The sequence below is a fragment of the Quercus lobata genome, chromosome 5 (assembly GCF_001633185.2).
Source record: "Quercus lobata isolate SW786 chromosome 5, ValleyOak3.0 Primary Assembly, whole genome shotgun sequence".
NCBI classification, from domain to species: domain Eukaryota; kingdom Viridiplantae; phylum Streptophyta; class Magnoliopsida; order Fagales; family Fagaceae; genus Quercus; species Quercus lobata.
In genome coordinates this window covers 20,915,627-20,933,579 of record NC_044908.1, presented here as the reverse complement: position 1 = coordinate 20,933,579, position 17,953 = coordinate 20,915,627, and positions in this window count along the sequence as shown.

Genomic DNA, 17,953 nt, shown 5'->3' with positions numbered 1-17,953 from the left:
ACAAATAGTTCAAGTTCATTTAGACAGGAAACAATTTGCTTTATATCTGTTTTGTATAGGTTGATTGTTTTTAACTTAACAAAGTTAATATTTCATCCTTATTCTACCTTCAGGCTGGTGATGCAGAAGTTATTACTTTCCTCAGTCAAACTCAAATATTCTCTTATTGCATACGCTGCATGGAGGCAAGCAATGTATTGTTAAAAACAGTAAGAAGGCATTTGGTTTGCCGTGATTTCAATCACATTAAGGTCACATTACCATAATGTGAACATTAAGATATTTGGTTCATTTTGTTATGCGTAGAATTATAGTAATCTAAGATTACAAAATATGCCACATTACCGTAATAATAATACCATATGAAATAGGGGTAATCTTACATCACTTATTGGTAGGGATATAATAATTTATACGTATAATAATTTATACAATTGACAAAATTGTCCATACTAATAAATTTTATTTACAAAATTATCCTAATATATTTTCATACCCTAGTCTCTCTCTCATCAAACCCAGCTCCCCCCCCCCCCCCTCTCTCTCTCTCTCTCTCTCTCTCTCTCTCTCTCTCTCTGGATCAAGCCCTAATAGATTAAGACAAAGACTTAGCTAGAGGTGGCAGCGTCGATGAGTACAATGACAACAATGACTTCTCTAGAGCACTAAACGATGAAGACGATTGAAGTTGTCTCCAATTTGGGGGCAAATCATGATGACAAATGGAATTGGAGGAGAAAGGATGCGAAGATTCGATGGTTAAGGTTGATGATGTGGAATCAGATGGAAGCTAAGGTTTGTGGAGAGAGAGGCTTGTTTCATTGAAAGATATGAGAGAGAAATAGAACATTTTAGTGAAGTTTTCATTATTTCTGAAGGAAAAATAGAAGTAAGTCAATGGCAAGATTGAGTTCAATTGGGGATTTTTTTTTTTTCTTTTTTTGGTGAAGTTAACAAAGGGGTTTGTTTGGGGTAAGTGAGAAATTTTTTATTTTTTATTTATTTTTGGTGGATGGAACTTGTTTGGTAGATGAGAAAGTATGGGAAAGTGAAATAAAACTTTGTTTAATTGTTTTGTTATGGATTGTAATTTTTTTGGTTGTTGAGAAAGTGAAGGAAAGTGAAGAAAATTGTGTACACTTATTTTTGTGGTTTTTTATTATTAAAAATTAAATTATACTATTTACTAAGAATCTAATGGGCTATTTTAATTTGTAAAGTGTGATTTAAAATTACATATACAGTCCCTGGAAAAGGAAAAAAAAAAAAAAAAAAACTTTATATACGGTTCCCTGACAGCTTCTAATTAGTTTAAAATTTAAAAATAATCAATCACAACACAAATAACAAAACTGAAACTAAACTTTCCAACGGTTACTAACAGCTCTAACAGAAATTTGTAAAACTAGGCACTGTGAACAAAACGGCATCGTATGAAGAGGTTGAGAAGAATAATAAGTAACGGCGCCGTATTACTTGAGTGAGTGCCACAGACTTTTATTTGAAACGACGTCGCGGGCCTATGAACAAATAAGTATGTAACTGAACCCAACTCTCTGACGGCTACTAACAGCTCTAACAGAATTTTAAAAAAACTCAGCACTGTGAACAAAACGACATCGTATATAAAAAGCTTGAGATGACTAATTAGTAGAACGGCGCCATGTTACTAATGTGAGTTCGATAGACTTTTAACTGAAACGCTACCGTATCAAGAGAATGTTTTGTTGCGAAACGACGCCGTGTCCATCAACAAATAACTATATGCCTTTGTAAGTTGTAACCATATTTCTCATACAACCCAAAAAGTCTTTCCTTCCACACTTTCTTTCCTCGTTTTAGTGTTGAAGTTTAATTCGAGGCAAACATAATAATATATACTTTCCTACTTCTTTTTCCATGTTGTTTTCAGCCTTTTGGTTATTTCCATCTTGAAATTAATATTGATGATGTGTTTGGATACCGCTTATTTACTGAAAACTAAAAATTTATTACTAAAAATACTGTAGCAAATTTTTTTTTTTATCATGGAACAGTGCCATGGAGAATAGTGTCACACGTTTTTCATCACTTGGCTGGTCTATGAACAATGCCATGGGATGGGCCAAGTGAAATGCAAATGCACGTAGAAAATTAGTTACGCAAACGCACACTAATATTTGTATATTTTGTTGTGGTATGAAAAAAAAAAAAAAAAAAAAAAAGAAAGAAAGAAAGAAAGAAAGAAAGAATGTTTTCCATTTTCTTATTTTTGTAAACATAGGCTCAAACAAGTTTTTGGTAATGTTATGCATAGATGCTGGTAGTTACTATGGGTCTTCACTTATATTTGATGATGCTTGAAATAGAGAATGATGATTGTGAACTTGTGTGACCAGTATATAGTAAGTAGTGTGTATAGAAATAATCCAAAAAGAGAAAGAAAAAAAAAAATTGTGCTATGGAGGATGGGGGCTAAAAACAATGCTCTAGAGGACTCTAGATTCAATTTAACATAATTTTGGTTTTTTGAAGTTGTGATAGTATTAGTACCTCTCCTATTTATAAAGAGATATTTTGACCTTTTAGGCATCAAAATTCAAAAGTTGTGCAATTGATGTAGAAACAAGAGTTTAATTCTTCTTACAACTCTAGATCAAAGGGGAAGGAAATTGGATTTTCATTTTTTTTAAAAATTGATACACAGTGACCCCATTGTTGATTAGCACTTTGAATCATTGTATGCTTGTATGTCTACCATAATTAAACAATAACAACCAATGAGATTTTATCTTTCAAATAAAATTTAATTAGTCTATTTTATAGACCAATTAAAATTAATTTGAGATTGTTCTATGCATGCATGTCTATGGTAAAAGATCATGGATTGACTACTAAAGTTTGAATATTAATGAAACAGTGCTATGAACATTATTTTAAAAATTGAAAGTAACCAATTTTTTTTGAAATTGCATGGTGACCAATTGAGACTTTGAATTTATGGCTATGACATTTATGGCTATGACAGAATTTTAAAAGTAAAATTATCATTTGTCCTTAGAGCATAAAAATGTGAAAAACATGATGAATAAAGAGAATGACAAATTATAGTAAACCTACTTATGGTTTGACTCATTTGCACTTTACCTACCCATAGTTTAAAACTTAAAATTTTGTCTACCTGTGTTTAACTCCATTTAGTCCTTGTTACCCATCTTAGTTAAAAACAGGGATAAATGGGTCTTTTTGTCCCCATTTTATGTCTCACTCCTCCCAAAACAAGAAAAACAAAAGAAAGAAAGGAAAACAAGATCAAAATGGCTATTTCAAACCCAGGAATATGCACCTCTTAGAACATTGCTCAAATCAAATTTTTTTCAAACCCGGGACACAACATTTGAAAATATAAGTTCATCTCAATTTTCAGTTACACACATCCAAAACCCTTTTAAAACTAACCCAAACCCCTTGACTCCATACCAAAAATCACTCTCATTTTTCAAACCCAAAAAACCAAACTCAACACAAACCCCAACCTCCTTCTCGGATTGAAGGTAGCACTAGAAAATCAAAGTTTCTTGCAGTCATGGAGTTCCAGCAAACGCCAAAAAGAACCACCATCGTCAATGGTGGCGGTGAATAGAGTAGCAACACCCACCAACAAAAACAAAAAGAAACCCAAAATAAACACAAACACAACAACCAGCAAACAAAGAAACTCTCTGTACTCACCATCTGAAATCAAAACTCACCATACCCACCTTCATTGTGAAAGCCTGCCCCCATGAAGTCCACCCACAACCACCACAACAACTATTAGAACCCACAACCCACGACACCACCATAATCAGATCATATCAAACCCATAACACACAAAAAAAAAAGAAAAAAAAAGAAAAAAAGAAAAGGGATACATCTTCTTGGGTTTTGCTCCTAAGTTTTCGATTTGGGTGGTTAATTGGGTTTTACTGGGTTTTGATTTGGGTTTTCAATATGGTGGCTAATCGGCCTCCTCAACGCCATCATTGGAGAGAGAAAGGATGAGAGACAGAGATAGATCACTGATGAGGATGAGACAAAGATCACCGATGAGGGTGAGACAAAGAGAGAAATCTGAGTTTGAGAGAGAGAGAGGGAGACGACGGGAGTGAGACAGAGAAATGATGAACTAAATGTGTTGGCCTGTCTGTTTGATCTTGTTCATTTGAGTTTTTTTTTTTTTTGTTTTTTTGGAGGAGAGAGACATAAAATGGATTGTAATATACATTTTTACCCTTGATGTTAACAAAGATGGGTTACGAAACCCTAACGAAGTTAAACACACGTGGGCAAAGTGTTAAATTTTAAACCACTGGTAGACAAAGTGCAAACGTGCCAAACCACATGAGAGCTTACTGTAATTTTCCCTAAAGAGAATGAAGAGGTTGCGGTGGTGAGGGCTCGCTTACATCATAATTATAGTGTTAATCTTATTGATTTATATTGTACTAGTATATATACATATTATATGATACAAGAATCAAATACTAAATCCATTTCCATAAGAAGAAAAAAAAAAAAAAAAGTAAATCCACTACTTATATATCAACAATCCAGAGGTCTAGTGAATAAGACCAAAGTGAATATTATATAACAACTATCATTGAGGTGTTTACATGAGAAAATCATCAATCATTCTCTAAAACTTCTATTAGACATGATGCCTAATCTTTATTATAACACCATACAACTTTATTAAACAAAGTTACTTTAATTGAACATCAATTCTTCTCAGAGTCTTTGATCTCTTCGGCCTTTATACAACCACTGCAAATCATATCAAACAAAATACATACATATATCAAAGAGAGAGAGAGAGAGAGAGAGAGAGAGAGAGATTTTAACTTACCATACCCAAACATGTCCTTGTTTTATTATTGGTTTTTTATTGGTGTTCACTTTTAAAGGAGCTGATGGAGCAGCAACAGAAGGACCAGGGTTTGCCACTACCAACTCAAACATTTGCAATAGTAAATAATACAACATATAAAATGGAATGGTGAAATTCTATTACACACCACCAAAATATAAATGAAAATGTGATTTAAAATCATATTTGCAACTTTGAAAACATTACTTCAGTTGTTTTGGGCAGTATAATGAAATAACCAAGAGGTTTGTAAATGAGTTCTGACATAATAAGATAAAGGAAGGAGTCCACCCCTTATGTGAGAGAGAGAAGCATTGTTCCCAGAGTATCTAGTAATTTCCCGAAAAGAAAAAATATTGAATTTAAATTGATAGGAATCATATATTAAGGGTACATTTGGTATGCTGTAATAGCTCTTGTAATGGAATAATTATTCATGTGTAATAGTAATTCGGTCCTTTAGTTGCATCTTTATTACATGGATTAGTTATTACATTGGAATGACTATTCTTTAAATTGAAGAATAGTTATTCCTCTTTAAAATGGATGTAATAACTATTCCTTACTATATATAATAGATTTTAAAATTAATATATTTCCAAAAATATAAAATTTCCTTATACATCATCTTTTACAAGCTTTCCATATGTAACAACCAAACTTATGAATAATAAAAGTTATTCCATTACAATGTCTTCTATTCCCAGTAATAAAAATTACTATTCCTAATGTAATCTACATTTAGTGTACCAGACGTACCCTAAGTAAAATAATATAACAGAATGTTTAGACCTAAAAAATATAAACAAAGAAAAAAGTTAAATAAACTGTTAATGTTTTTACCTGGAAGCTGAATTTGATTGTTTTGGGAACTCATGTTCAATTGAGAAAGACAAAAAGAGAGGCTAGCAGGGAAGAAGGTTAGGGTTATAAATTATAAGGTAAATATGTTGGGAACGTGGCCTAGTTTTGGCTTTACCTTAGGCAATAGGTTTTATAGCTCCATTTCAGATCATGTATCTGTTAACTTTTCAAAGCAATAATATATACTTTAATTTTCGATATGTTGCTAAAATCCTCCAGTATCAAAACCAATTAAGTGACATGCATGTGACAATTAATAATAAATCATGTCCGATTTATTGATGCAAATATGAAATATTGCATATTATAATAATTTGGGATATAATAATTTTTGAAAATTTTAAATATGATATAATATGAATATGTTTATTAATTAATTATTAAATATATTTTTATACATTATTAAGCATTCTTTTAATATTTTATCAAGCATATATCAATATAATTAAGAGTAATAATAGATAATAAAAATAATTTAATGGCTACTTAAATAATGTTTAGAATACAAACTAAAAACTATACTATAAATAAAAGAGAACTAGGTTAGTATTCAACATTAAACCAATATATATTAAAAAAAAAAATCAACCCAATATATAACAAATAAAAATGAAAATCCTCAAGTGTTTGGGTTATCTCTCATACTCTCGCCACCAAGGCTGTATTAAAATCCTCATGTGTTTGAGTTACAATTGTATCAGGGCCGTATTAAAAGTGTATCTCGAATGTTTATTAGCACTTTATTTATTTATTTTTTATTTAAAAAGAGTGGGACACACATGGGAATATATTCCAAAACTGTTGGGTATGAATATGTATCAAACATGGGTATTTGACTAGGTTAGACACTCAGACTATGCTTTTTGGGTTAAGTGCATCTTTATATGTTGTAGTAACTATTCAAGGGGTCTCCCCAATGTCTTATCTTCCCTAGCCAGTAATTATTGGGTACATGCGTGTAAGTAAAATCCTACATTGAATAATAATAAAAAAAATGAATAATTAATATAACATAGTTAAGTTCATATCTATTGGGTTTAAGCCTTTTGGGATAAGTGTCTTTCTATATATGTTATAGTAACTACTCAAGGATTCCCTCGAAGATGTTTTATCTCCAACAAGTAGTATCAAAGCTTATATGGTGTGTGGCAAAGATGGCAATGTTAAGCTTATGGAGGTCCCTCTTATAGTTGGAGCAACGACGAGGTGTCTGTACTTGGAGCCTTTCTGCAAATGAATCAGGGACAAGTCTCTTTCGCAATTACAGCGGGAAATATATTGCACTAGGCAAGTCCATAAGGTAAGGGTGAGTGAGTAGGACTAGTTCATACCCCACGGAGAGGTCTTGAAGCCCACAAGAGAGGTAGAGACTCAAATATGAATGGGAGATTGTTGGGTATATAGGTGTGAGTGAAGTCTCACATTGGATACTAATAAAAAGAGTGAGTGGTTAATATAATATAGTTGAGCTCATACCTATTGGACTTATGCCTTTATGATTAAGTATGTCTCTATATATTATATTAACTACTCAAAGTGGCTCCCCAATGTATTTATTTCTTCAACATCATTAAGGAAAACATTCAATTTGCCATCACATGTCTAGAGACGACCAAAAAAAAAAAAAAAAATCAGAAGTGTCGAAGTAGTAAATTGTTATCAGTAAGTAAAGAAGTAATAATGTAAATGTTAATGATTGGCCCAAATGAGAACCAATACTTGTCAACTTAATTATTAAGAAAATATTTTGAAAATTGTTGTCTATAGCATTACTTGTTGGTTATTTAGTTATGCACATATATTTTTGTGTTTTCGTACAGATGCTAGAATATGACAAAGAATATAATATAACTTTAAGCAAGGTTAGCCCTACTACTAGGCTAATTAGGCCGTCGCTTAAAGCGTTTAAGTGAAATAAGGACCCCAAATTTTAACAAATAAGGATATTTCTATAACTATAAGAGTATTAATTAGGCCTAAAATATTCGCCAATCGATAAATATAAAAAACAAATACTAATACTATGGATACAACAAAATATCACAATATTTCTAAATTAACAGGACAACTCACACATGGGCCCACCACAATCTCTAATTTTAATTTTTTTTCCTAGACTAATTTAGGAATGTTGTGAAATTTTTTTTAGCAAAGTGTAGATAGATCACTATCCACTCATTTCTTTGTTTTTTTAAAATAGAATTTTATCTTTGTAGATTTACAACTAGTATACATACACACACTAATTGTAAACAAAAAAAAAAAAAAAAATTGTAAAAAGTTAATGGAGCCCGAAAAAGGTTCCTTAGATAATTTCTTACTTGAACACAATTTAATTAAAAAATAAATTAGTTGAAAATCTAACAAACGAAAAAGAAAATTTAAAAAAAAAAGTTATAAAAAAATTTAGATAAACAACTCACAAATGAACAAGAAATTTATTAAAAAAAAAGTTAAAGAAATGCATCTAATTAAACAAATTAGAAGTATATATTTTAAATTATTTTAAATTTTATTATGTAGATGGAAGATGTTCTACCATATTTTGCTTCTGTTTTTTAGACTGATTTTGCCCGAGTACCTTAATAATAGTGCATTGAGTTTTTCCTCAAAAAAGAAAAGAAAAAAGAAAAATATATTTTAATTAAATTTAAAAGTATGTAAAAGGTCCAAATTTAAATGTCGCATTAATACCCAAAATTCCTTGGGCCGGCCATAGCCTTAAGGTTTTACAAAATCCAAAAAATGTTTTCAATTTTGATTGGTAAAGGTTTCTAAAAACAAAAAAAAAAAAATTAATTGGAAAGTCCCCTAAGGAGACGTTGACATGGCAGGGAGCAAGCAAGTCCTTCTTCTACAGCAATTCAGCGAGGGGTAAGTTTTCTGGCCACTGGACAGAAGCTAAGTCCTTCAGCGAGAATCCAAGTTTCGAATTTCCTAGTATAATTAGAGGACGGAGAGTTGGAGGATGACGAGAAAAACGGTTTTAAATTAAATTAAAATTTAAAATTAAGGCCACATGGCAACCGAAATGGCATCCTAGGTAGCATTATTATTTATATTTTAATATTAATGTTAGTCATAACAATTATTTTTTTCACCACCTAAACAATGAGGTTTATTTTACTACGACACATACTTAGTGTGATGGTTACTCTATAAATATAAGTGTTTATGGGGTTTGGGGGTAAGAGATGGTATTCAAGTATCCAAAAATGAGTTTTACACACATATATATTTAGATTAGATTAAAGTAAAATTTTTATCTTGTAAAAATAAAAAATGATTACTATTTTGACATATAAGGTGGAAAATGTAATGGATTAAAATGGTAATTAAACCTATACTATTCTTTATGCCACGTTAGTTGACCTATTACTCCTATATTATCAAACCTTAAAGTGGTTTCAATTAACATTCTGTCGCCCAAAAATTTTTAGGAATTTAAAAGCAAATTCATTATTTATTTAAATTATTCTAATTAGTTACGATAATATTTTGCTTGAATGAAACTTGGTAGTGTTTCCATAACCAAAGTTAGGAACTTAGTATATATATATATATATATATAATAGGATGTCAGTTATATTAGAGGGTATTCTTAAAAATCAACTTACATATGATTTTTATTTTTTTTGAGAAGCACATATGATTTTTAATTAATTCATGTATCAAACGGGCATACTACTTATAATAATAGATAAAGATAAATTTCGATTATTTGTTGACTACCTTAATATTGCCACCTAAGTTTTTAAAAATTCACATTAGTTAACATCGTCATTTTAATTTATAATTTATATTTGATTTTTAGAGTTATAAATAAAATGTCCTCTCCCTAAAACCTGTTTTCTACAAAACAAAAAAGGGCTTATCAAAAAATACCCCACTCACCAAAATATTATTTTTCATAGCTCTATCTCATTGTTCCGTCGCTTTCATCAGAACCCATGTCTAGATCTACAGGTTTGTAATTGTTTCTCTCTCTCTCTGAACATGATGTCTATATGTTTTTTTTTTTTTGCTATTTGTTTTCTAAAAGCAATGATTTTCCGCTAGCTTGTCGATTTGAAAATTTTCAAAGGCAAAATAAAAGATTATATGTGTTTGGATATTGGCAATAAGACTGCCAGGATTATAGATTTGAAACAAGAATGTTTTCACTGACGTTTTAAGTTTATTTTTCTTTTTGAAAAATTATTAGGTATTCTCAGATTACCATAAATGCATACTCCTTCCTTTTACATGAATGGTAAATCCCACCATAAATTTAATTAATAAGACCTATCATATATGTGAGAGGCGATAGTACACATTTATGGTACTCCGGAAGTACACAATAATTTCCTTTTGTTTTTGTTGTGTCTACCATTGCACTCTTTTAATGTGGCATCAATTTCATCTAAATTAAAGCTATTTTGGATATACATCACTCTAAGTTTTTTTAAAACTTTCTCTTCTCTCATGTGTGTGTTAAAAATATTTAGTATTCTAAAAAAAAAAAAATCATCTAAATAAATCCAATCCAATCCTTAATGGGAAAAGAAACATTCAGTTATATCTTCCTCATATTTTCCTACTCCAATTGGAAGTAGCAATACTTGAATTTTTGGTTGGGTATCCAAATTTCCAATTTTGATGACTAGATTAGTAAAATGAATAAAGTTTCTCTCTAAACTTTTTATATATCTCTATATTAAGTGTGAATTTTAAAAATCTAGCTGTTAAATTATATATTCTTATTACATCATTCATACTTGGAGGGAAACCTTATAGACTTCTTATATATCTTTATATTAAGTGTGAATTTTTAAAATCTAATCGTTGGATTGCATGTTCTTATTACATCTTTCATGCTTGCAAAATTTTAAGAAGATCAAAGATCAATTACTATATCATCAAATAAATGTTAAAATTTCAGGTTTTTGTGATCCAAAATTATGTATAAAAAATAAGTTTATTGATCAAATAGAAAATAACATCCAATTTGAACAAAATTTGATATTTATGTTAAGAATATATAAGGAGTATGAATTTCAACGATTAGATTTTCAATATTAACACCTGAAAAAGAGATATGAAAAGTTTGAAGAATTTCTCCCCAAACTAATTTAGAGAGAAACTTAATTCAAAGTAAGGGGTAGTTTATGTTTCAAAAACTTCAATATATTATATGTTTAAAGCGGTTCAAGAAATATGCCATTATTAAAATTTTAAAAGCTACTTTATCTTCATAAGTAACAAGATAATTCTGTAATTTTTAACATCTTTTTACTAATGTTGCTATTTGATTCTCTTTAATAAAAGGCAATATATAGAACAAATAAAAGTTGATGTCTTGGATCAAAATAGAGGTTCTAAGATACATAAAGCACTTTTTAAATCAAAGTTGCGCAGGAAAAAAAATTCCATGCTTCTATAGAGCACAACTACAAGAGGTTACTCACTGCCACTTATACAAATTAGTCCCTTTCATATTAGGAGAGTTGACGTAATAACTACAACCAAATTTATTTTTTCCAAATCAAAATATGAATCAACATCAATTAATTACTAATTTCCATTGGAGCCAATTAAAAGAAACAACAAAGCCCAAAATCAAAACAAGGAGCACTTGTTGAAATTCAATTTGATGCAGTTGCAATTAAACTTAATTAAGATTTTTTTTATTTCATTTATTTTTTAATTCAATAGATACAACAAATGAGAGGGGGTTTGGATGTCATGAATACACCATGAGGTTCAAACAGTTAAGCTGCAAGGCTCTTAACTTGAGATGAATTTTCATTTATATATATATATTTGGAAGCAAATACTCTTATCATTCGGTATTTAATTGCAAGTTCAGTTTATTTTGCATTGAAAAGAGTTCAATTCCTTAAAAGAAATGGATTTATTTTCATGGAACTCAATGATATTGTAATTGCTTTTAAAAAAATTTTTCAAATCGAACAAGATAGGGGTATAATTACTAATTTAATTATATCTAATCATTTCCTTTTTTTCCCACTCTATTTTTTTTTTTTAATTTTTTCTACATAGTTTGCCTTACAGACAAACCTTTTTTTTTTTTTTTTGGGCATAAGTACAAATTTTTAATGTTCTACTAGCAACAGTATTTCAATTCATTCTTCTTTTTCTTAACATTAAGATGCATGAACTAGTTGTGCCTTAGAAATCAAAATAAGACAGATAAAACTCATTGCTCTGGCTAATCTCTCTCTCTCATTTCAAACCATATATTATTTCAACCATTGATATTCTTATTTATATACCTAATTAAAAAATTTATGGATCCTTCTATGACAGTGCATTGTTAGAAGATTTTGTGTTACTACAAGTTTGAACAAAATTAAAAAAAATATTTGTGTAATACTGATTTGATTGGATTTTTTATTTTGTTCTTTTAGATGAGTAATTAGTGTCTTAACGTGAAGCATGTAGATAGATTTAGATTATACGCAAACAACTAAAAAAAGCATTTGAAAATTATTTATATAGTTAATGATTCAACAATGCATATTTATCTATTTTTGCCATGTCATCAACAAATTATTAGTTAATTTAGTTTTATACATCAAGCAGGTTAGCAATACACATATTTGCCCATTAACAAATAATTAGTTAATTTAGTTTCATACATCAAGAAGGTTAACAATACAAATGTTTGCTCATTAACACTATCAAGGAAGTTGCATATTTCCACTTTTTTTGGTAAGTTTCATTATACCCTCAAGTTTTAGAGCAACTTGATTATGTTTGACATTGAGTTGAATGTCAAAATATTTATCTTCCAGAACAAATTGGATCATCTGCAGTAGAGTACAATAATGACATCAAACACGTGGACACCATCATTTTTAATGAAGCTGTTCAAGCTGTGACTAAAATTCAGTACCAAGAAAAACTCTAGTTAATATTCATCAGAGATAGGATTGGATAAATTTTATGGAACTATAGTTCAGAGTTGGTTTTATCATGCTGTGTAGGAGGATGATTTTGAGCACTAACACATCTCTTAAAACTCAAATTTACAGTGAACTATCTAATATGGATTGCATTTTTCTAGGTTGGGGAACAAAATTTTTCAACACTCCTTATGTTTGTTATTAGTTTCCTTCAATATCTCTAATTTTAAATGTAAAAAAATTGTAATCTTTAATTTATTCTATTTTATACACAAATTAAATAGAAAAATAATAAGAGTGATGTATTGATTTGATCATACTCTATGCATTTACATATTTGAATATTGCATGATATGGTAATAAATGTAGATAGGCATGTTTAAATTTTTAATGCCTATTCAAAAATGCAAAAATGCAAATATCCTTATTATCAGTTTCATTTTATTTTATTTTTTTTTGCTCTTTCCTCCATAGATGGTGAGTCTTATTGTGAAAGCTCATTATTGGCAACTTTGTTTTGATATGCAATTTCTAACAAAGTTGGAAGAGAATTTTTCATAGTATCAAGATTATAAAATAGGCGTATCAAAAAAAAAAAAAAAAAAGATTATAAAATAGGGTTTTTTTTTTGGGTCCCCCTAAATGAAATTCTTAATATATTAGACTTCCCTGATAGACAAACAAAAACTTCATTAGGCTCTAAATACATAGTCCTCTAAGTAAATTCACCTCCCAAGTTTGGAATCAAAATCTTCTGTACCACTCTATAAACCACAAATCAAAATCTGTCATGTGTTTATTAATTCTTAAATTTAAGTTTTTGACTTTTTGTTTCACTTTCTCAAAATAAAATATATTAAGAAAAAAAAAAAACTTCCTCCGCCGTCACTAAATAGAGACCACCACCCCAATCTCACAGGCACTGTGGAATGCCCATGAAAAAGGCCGAATGGGTCCATTCAACAGATTAAAAAATGACTTTCATTCAAACTTCCAACCAACAAAACCTCAATGCTACAGACAATATTGAATCATAAAGTGGGATCGATCGGTAGCAAATTTGGGTCAGTTTTGGCTTTGGGGTCTCTGGGGCCAGAGTAATGGTGTTTGTTTTTCTTAAAAGTTAAGGGAAAGGGATAGAGGAAGAGGAAGATGGGTTTTGCTTTGTTGAATTTAAAGATGTTTAACTTCTTTTCCTACACAATCAAAGGCCAAATTTATTGCAAAATTGGAAACCCAAAACCAAAAGTACATAATCCTATCAAATAAGATTCTCTCTAGAAACTGAAGTGAAGACGAGAGTGGGGGCGTCGAGGAGGCTGGCCTGTGGTGGAGCTCGTGCTGGCTGCTGTCCATCTCGATGATGAGGGTCACGAGGAGGATGAGAAGGCTTTTATTTTTTAATCTTTTATTTTAGAAAAGTGAAACAAAAACTTTTTTTTTTTTTTTTTGAGAGGAGTGAAAAAGAAAAACTTAAATTTAGGAATTAATAGACGCATGACATATTTTGATTTGTTGTACCTAAAATGTTATAGAGAAAGTGGTACACTAGATTCGTTCAATAATTCCAAACTAAAGAAGGAATGTCAAACTATAGTTAAGAAAAAGAGAAAAGAATAAAATTAAAAAAGATAATTAAAAATTTAAAGTTTTGAGATCAAGAAATACCCATTGCCATATTGATAGGTTAGATGTCCCTTTCATCATATATCCACACGAGCAATTTCACTAGCAAAACTATTTGATTGGAACACTTGTTTTAATAATATACTATACAAGTCATTTTTTTAGTTTTTATGTTACCACGTAAGAAAAAACTGAAAGAAAATTTAATTCTTTGGTGGATAGGTAATATATTCCACTTCCTCTTCTTCTTGTCTAAATTTTGCATACATGCTAAAATACAACAATTTTCTTTGAGATTGAAATGACACTTCTCCTATAAATAGTACTTGTCCCTTAAGATTGTTATATTTGTGAACATGTCTAACTTTTTTAAGAATAAATTTCATTTAAAAAATATATATTTCTACCCAAAGCATGAATAAAATAAAACTTATTCTATTATCTTTTCAAGAATACTCTTTATGGCAAACATAAGGATATTGCAACTTAACTAATAAAACGTGTGGAATAAAATTATTAGTTAAGAGTGTAGGATAATATATACTTGGCACTTAATTTTAAAAATTTATCAATCAACATGTTAGTTTACGTACTTGGCATTTATACATTGACAAGGCATATTTGGTGCAAAATACTATTTTATATATATATATATATATATATATATGTGGGTCCGGGAAGTTTACAATCCGGCCCAAACTCTATCTGGGCCCGGGGCCCGCGCCGAGGAGGTCTCTTGCCGAGGACGAATGATCGATGGCCGGGGTGTTAAGGGGAACGGCTGAGAAACTACCCTGTCCTCGGCATTCCAGAGCTTCAATGGGAAGACCAACATCTTGGTGGAGGCAATCCCCAAACAGCCCCCTCAAGGGGATGTGAGTGGAATGGAGCCCACAGGGAAGCAAGGTGTAAAATTGGATCAAGGAAAATGCGTCCCCTCTTCAGTAAATGCACCTGCCAATACCCAGAGCTGATTAATGAGAAAAGACATTTGGACGGTGTAAACTTCGATCCATGCAACTAATAAAAAGTAAGAGAGGACGGCTGATGGGATGGATACAGAAATAAGCACCTGCCTGACCAACAAGTGGAGGGCCAGGATCAACCAAGACAGACTATATAATAAAAAGGTAGGTGCACCAAGCAAGGGGCTGGGAAAAATGGCCAAAAACCGGAGCCTCCCAGCCCACCTCCAGGAGAAAGACTCCAGGGGTGAAGAAAACTTAACCATGTGGGAACATCACGAAAAACCCACCGTCTGGTGACCAAGGCCTAGCCTTTCAAACCCACGCTCTACAAATGATATTGTTTGGGCCTTTGTACGTACGAACCCAATACTGTTTAGGTTCGTCGCAAAATCGAGTCCCTACAATATATATATATATATATATATATATATATATATATAAATATAAAAGTTAAGTAGTTTCTCAAAAAAATTATTAAATTTTAAATGCTAAGACATAAAATTATTTCTATTTTGATACAAAAAATAAAAATTAATTATTTTTAAACTTTTATTTAGGTGGAAGGTTGAATGAATCAATTCATTAAAATTTTTGCTTAGGTGGATGGTTAAATGAATACTTATGCCCCTTTGAAAGAAAAGTGAGAAATTAACTTGCCAATTACCAATGGATATGCCTGGTGTTTCTCAACTTGTATCTTCCCATGCATTATTCTGGATCATGTTCTTGCCGAAGGATGCATAGTAGACATTGCCAATTTATATTCATAATAGCTCTGTCTATTCATTATTGGACTAGATCCACTCCATGCCTCTTATTGACCAAGTATAGTTGACTGCTTTTTTTGCATTGGGAGCCAAAGACTAAACCATTAATGCACTTCATAACAAGATAGCTAGTATACTAGGACTCTTTAAAGGAGACATTGTTTTCAATGTTTAAGATCTGGTTTAAAACTCTAATGCCTCATTATCAACTTCCCTAAACATGTTCACCTAAATCTGTAAGTTTAGCCCAACTCTTTTAGTTTTTGATTTGTTTTATACACTGGATTTCTCAATATCTCAATAGAGGAAACGAGTAATTACAAGATACTAATTCAATAGAATAAAATAAAATAAATCTAATTAACCACATAATGTGGTTATTATTACTATTACTTTATAACCATAAGTTGAAACTCTCTCTCAAAAAAAAAAAAATATATATATATATATATATATATATTGATATTAACTTTGAAACTTTGTATTAAACTTTAGCACGTAAATTTCTACTTCTCTACCAAATCATTAATTATAACAAACATATTAATCTTAATTAATTAAAACTAGAAAGTAAAACATTAAACTAATAGTTGATTCGTACATGTATATCTACAATCCAATTCTTTGTCTTGTTTAATGGGTCTCCAACTGATTTTTTTGGGAGTTCGAGGGGGTTGAGACAAGGGGACCCGTTATCTCCTTTGTTGTTCTTGGTTATGATGGAGGTCTTCAGTAAGATGATGAAAAGAGTTGAAGGGGCTGGTTTACTTCGAGGTTTTAAGGCTGATGGTAGATGTGGTGGAGGGGTATGTGTCTCGCATCTATTGTTTGCAGATGATACAATTCTATTTTGTGATGCAAATGAGGAACAGATTCTACATGTTCGGATGCTTCTTCTTTGTTTCCAGGCCGTGACAGGTTTGAAGGTTAACACTTTAAAGAGCGAGATGGTTCCCATTAGGGAGGTTCCTAATGTCCATGTATTGGCAGAGATTTTGGGTTGTCAAACTGGATCTTTGCCTATGACTTATCTTGGTATGCCATTGGAGGCGTCCCACAAGTCCCCCACTATTTGGAATCCTATCTTGGAGAAAATTGAGCGGAAGCTGGCTGGGTGAAAGAAGATGAATTTGTCAAAAGGTGGAAGATTGATGTTGCTAAAGAGTACATTATCTAGTCTTCCTACTTGCTTTTTATCTATTTTTACTATCCCTACGTATGTGGCCAATAAAATTGAGAGGTTGCAAAGGGATTTCTTGTGGGGGGATTCCAAGACTCATTTGGTGGGATGGGACAAGGTGTGTGCACCTCTGGAAAATGGTGGCTTAGGAGTAAGGAAATTAACTACTCTTAATAAAGCCTTACTAGGGAAATGGTTGCGACGGTTCGGGGTTGAGGAGACAAAGCTTTGGAGAAGGGTTGTAACTCTAAAATTTGGGGAAGAATGGGGGGGATGGACCTCCAAGCTAGATAGAAGGGTACATGGGTGTGGTTTGTGGAGAAGTATTAGAATGGGTTGGGAGGTTTTTAGCAAAAATATTCGATTTGAGGTAGGGGTGGGGGATAGAGTGAAGCTTTGGACAGATCACTGGTGTATTAGAGGTGATCTTAAAACCAGTAATTAAAATACACATATATGGTTAGTATAAAAGAGAAGGAAGGTAATGCATGATGCTTTGGGTGCAATGAGATGCTATAGAGGGTAGCTGGGAACTTGCCCAAAGAATGAATGCTAAGATAGGAAGAAAGATAAAATCTATACAGTTTGTGTTAATGTCAATGTTTTAGTTGATTGTCAAATTCTGAGGAAAAGCTTTGAACCAAGTAACATTGACATCATTATAGAGGTGCCAGTGGAAATATATAACCTCAGGTGGTTTCTGATTTGGAACCTGAATCTTTTGCATCCCCAAATTCGTATTTGCACCCAAC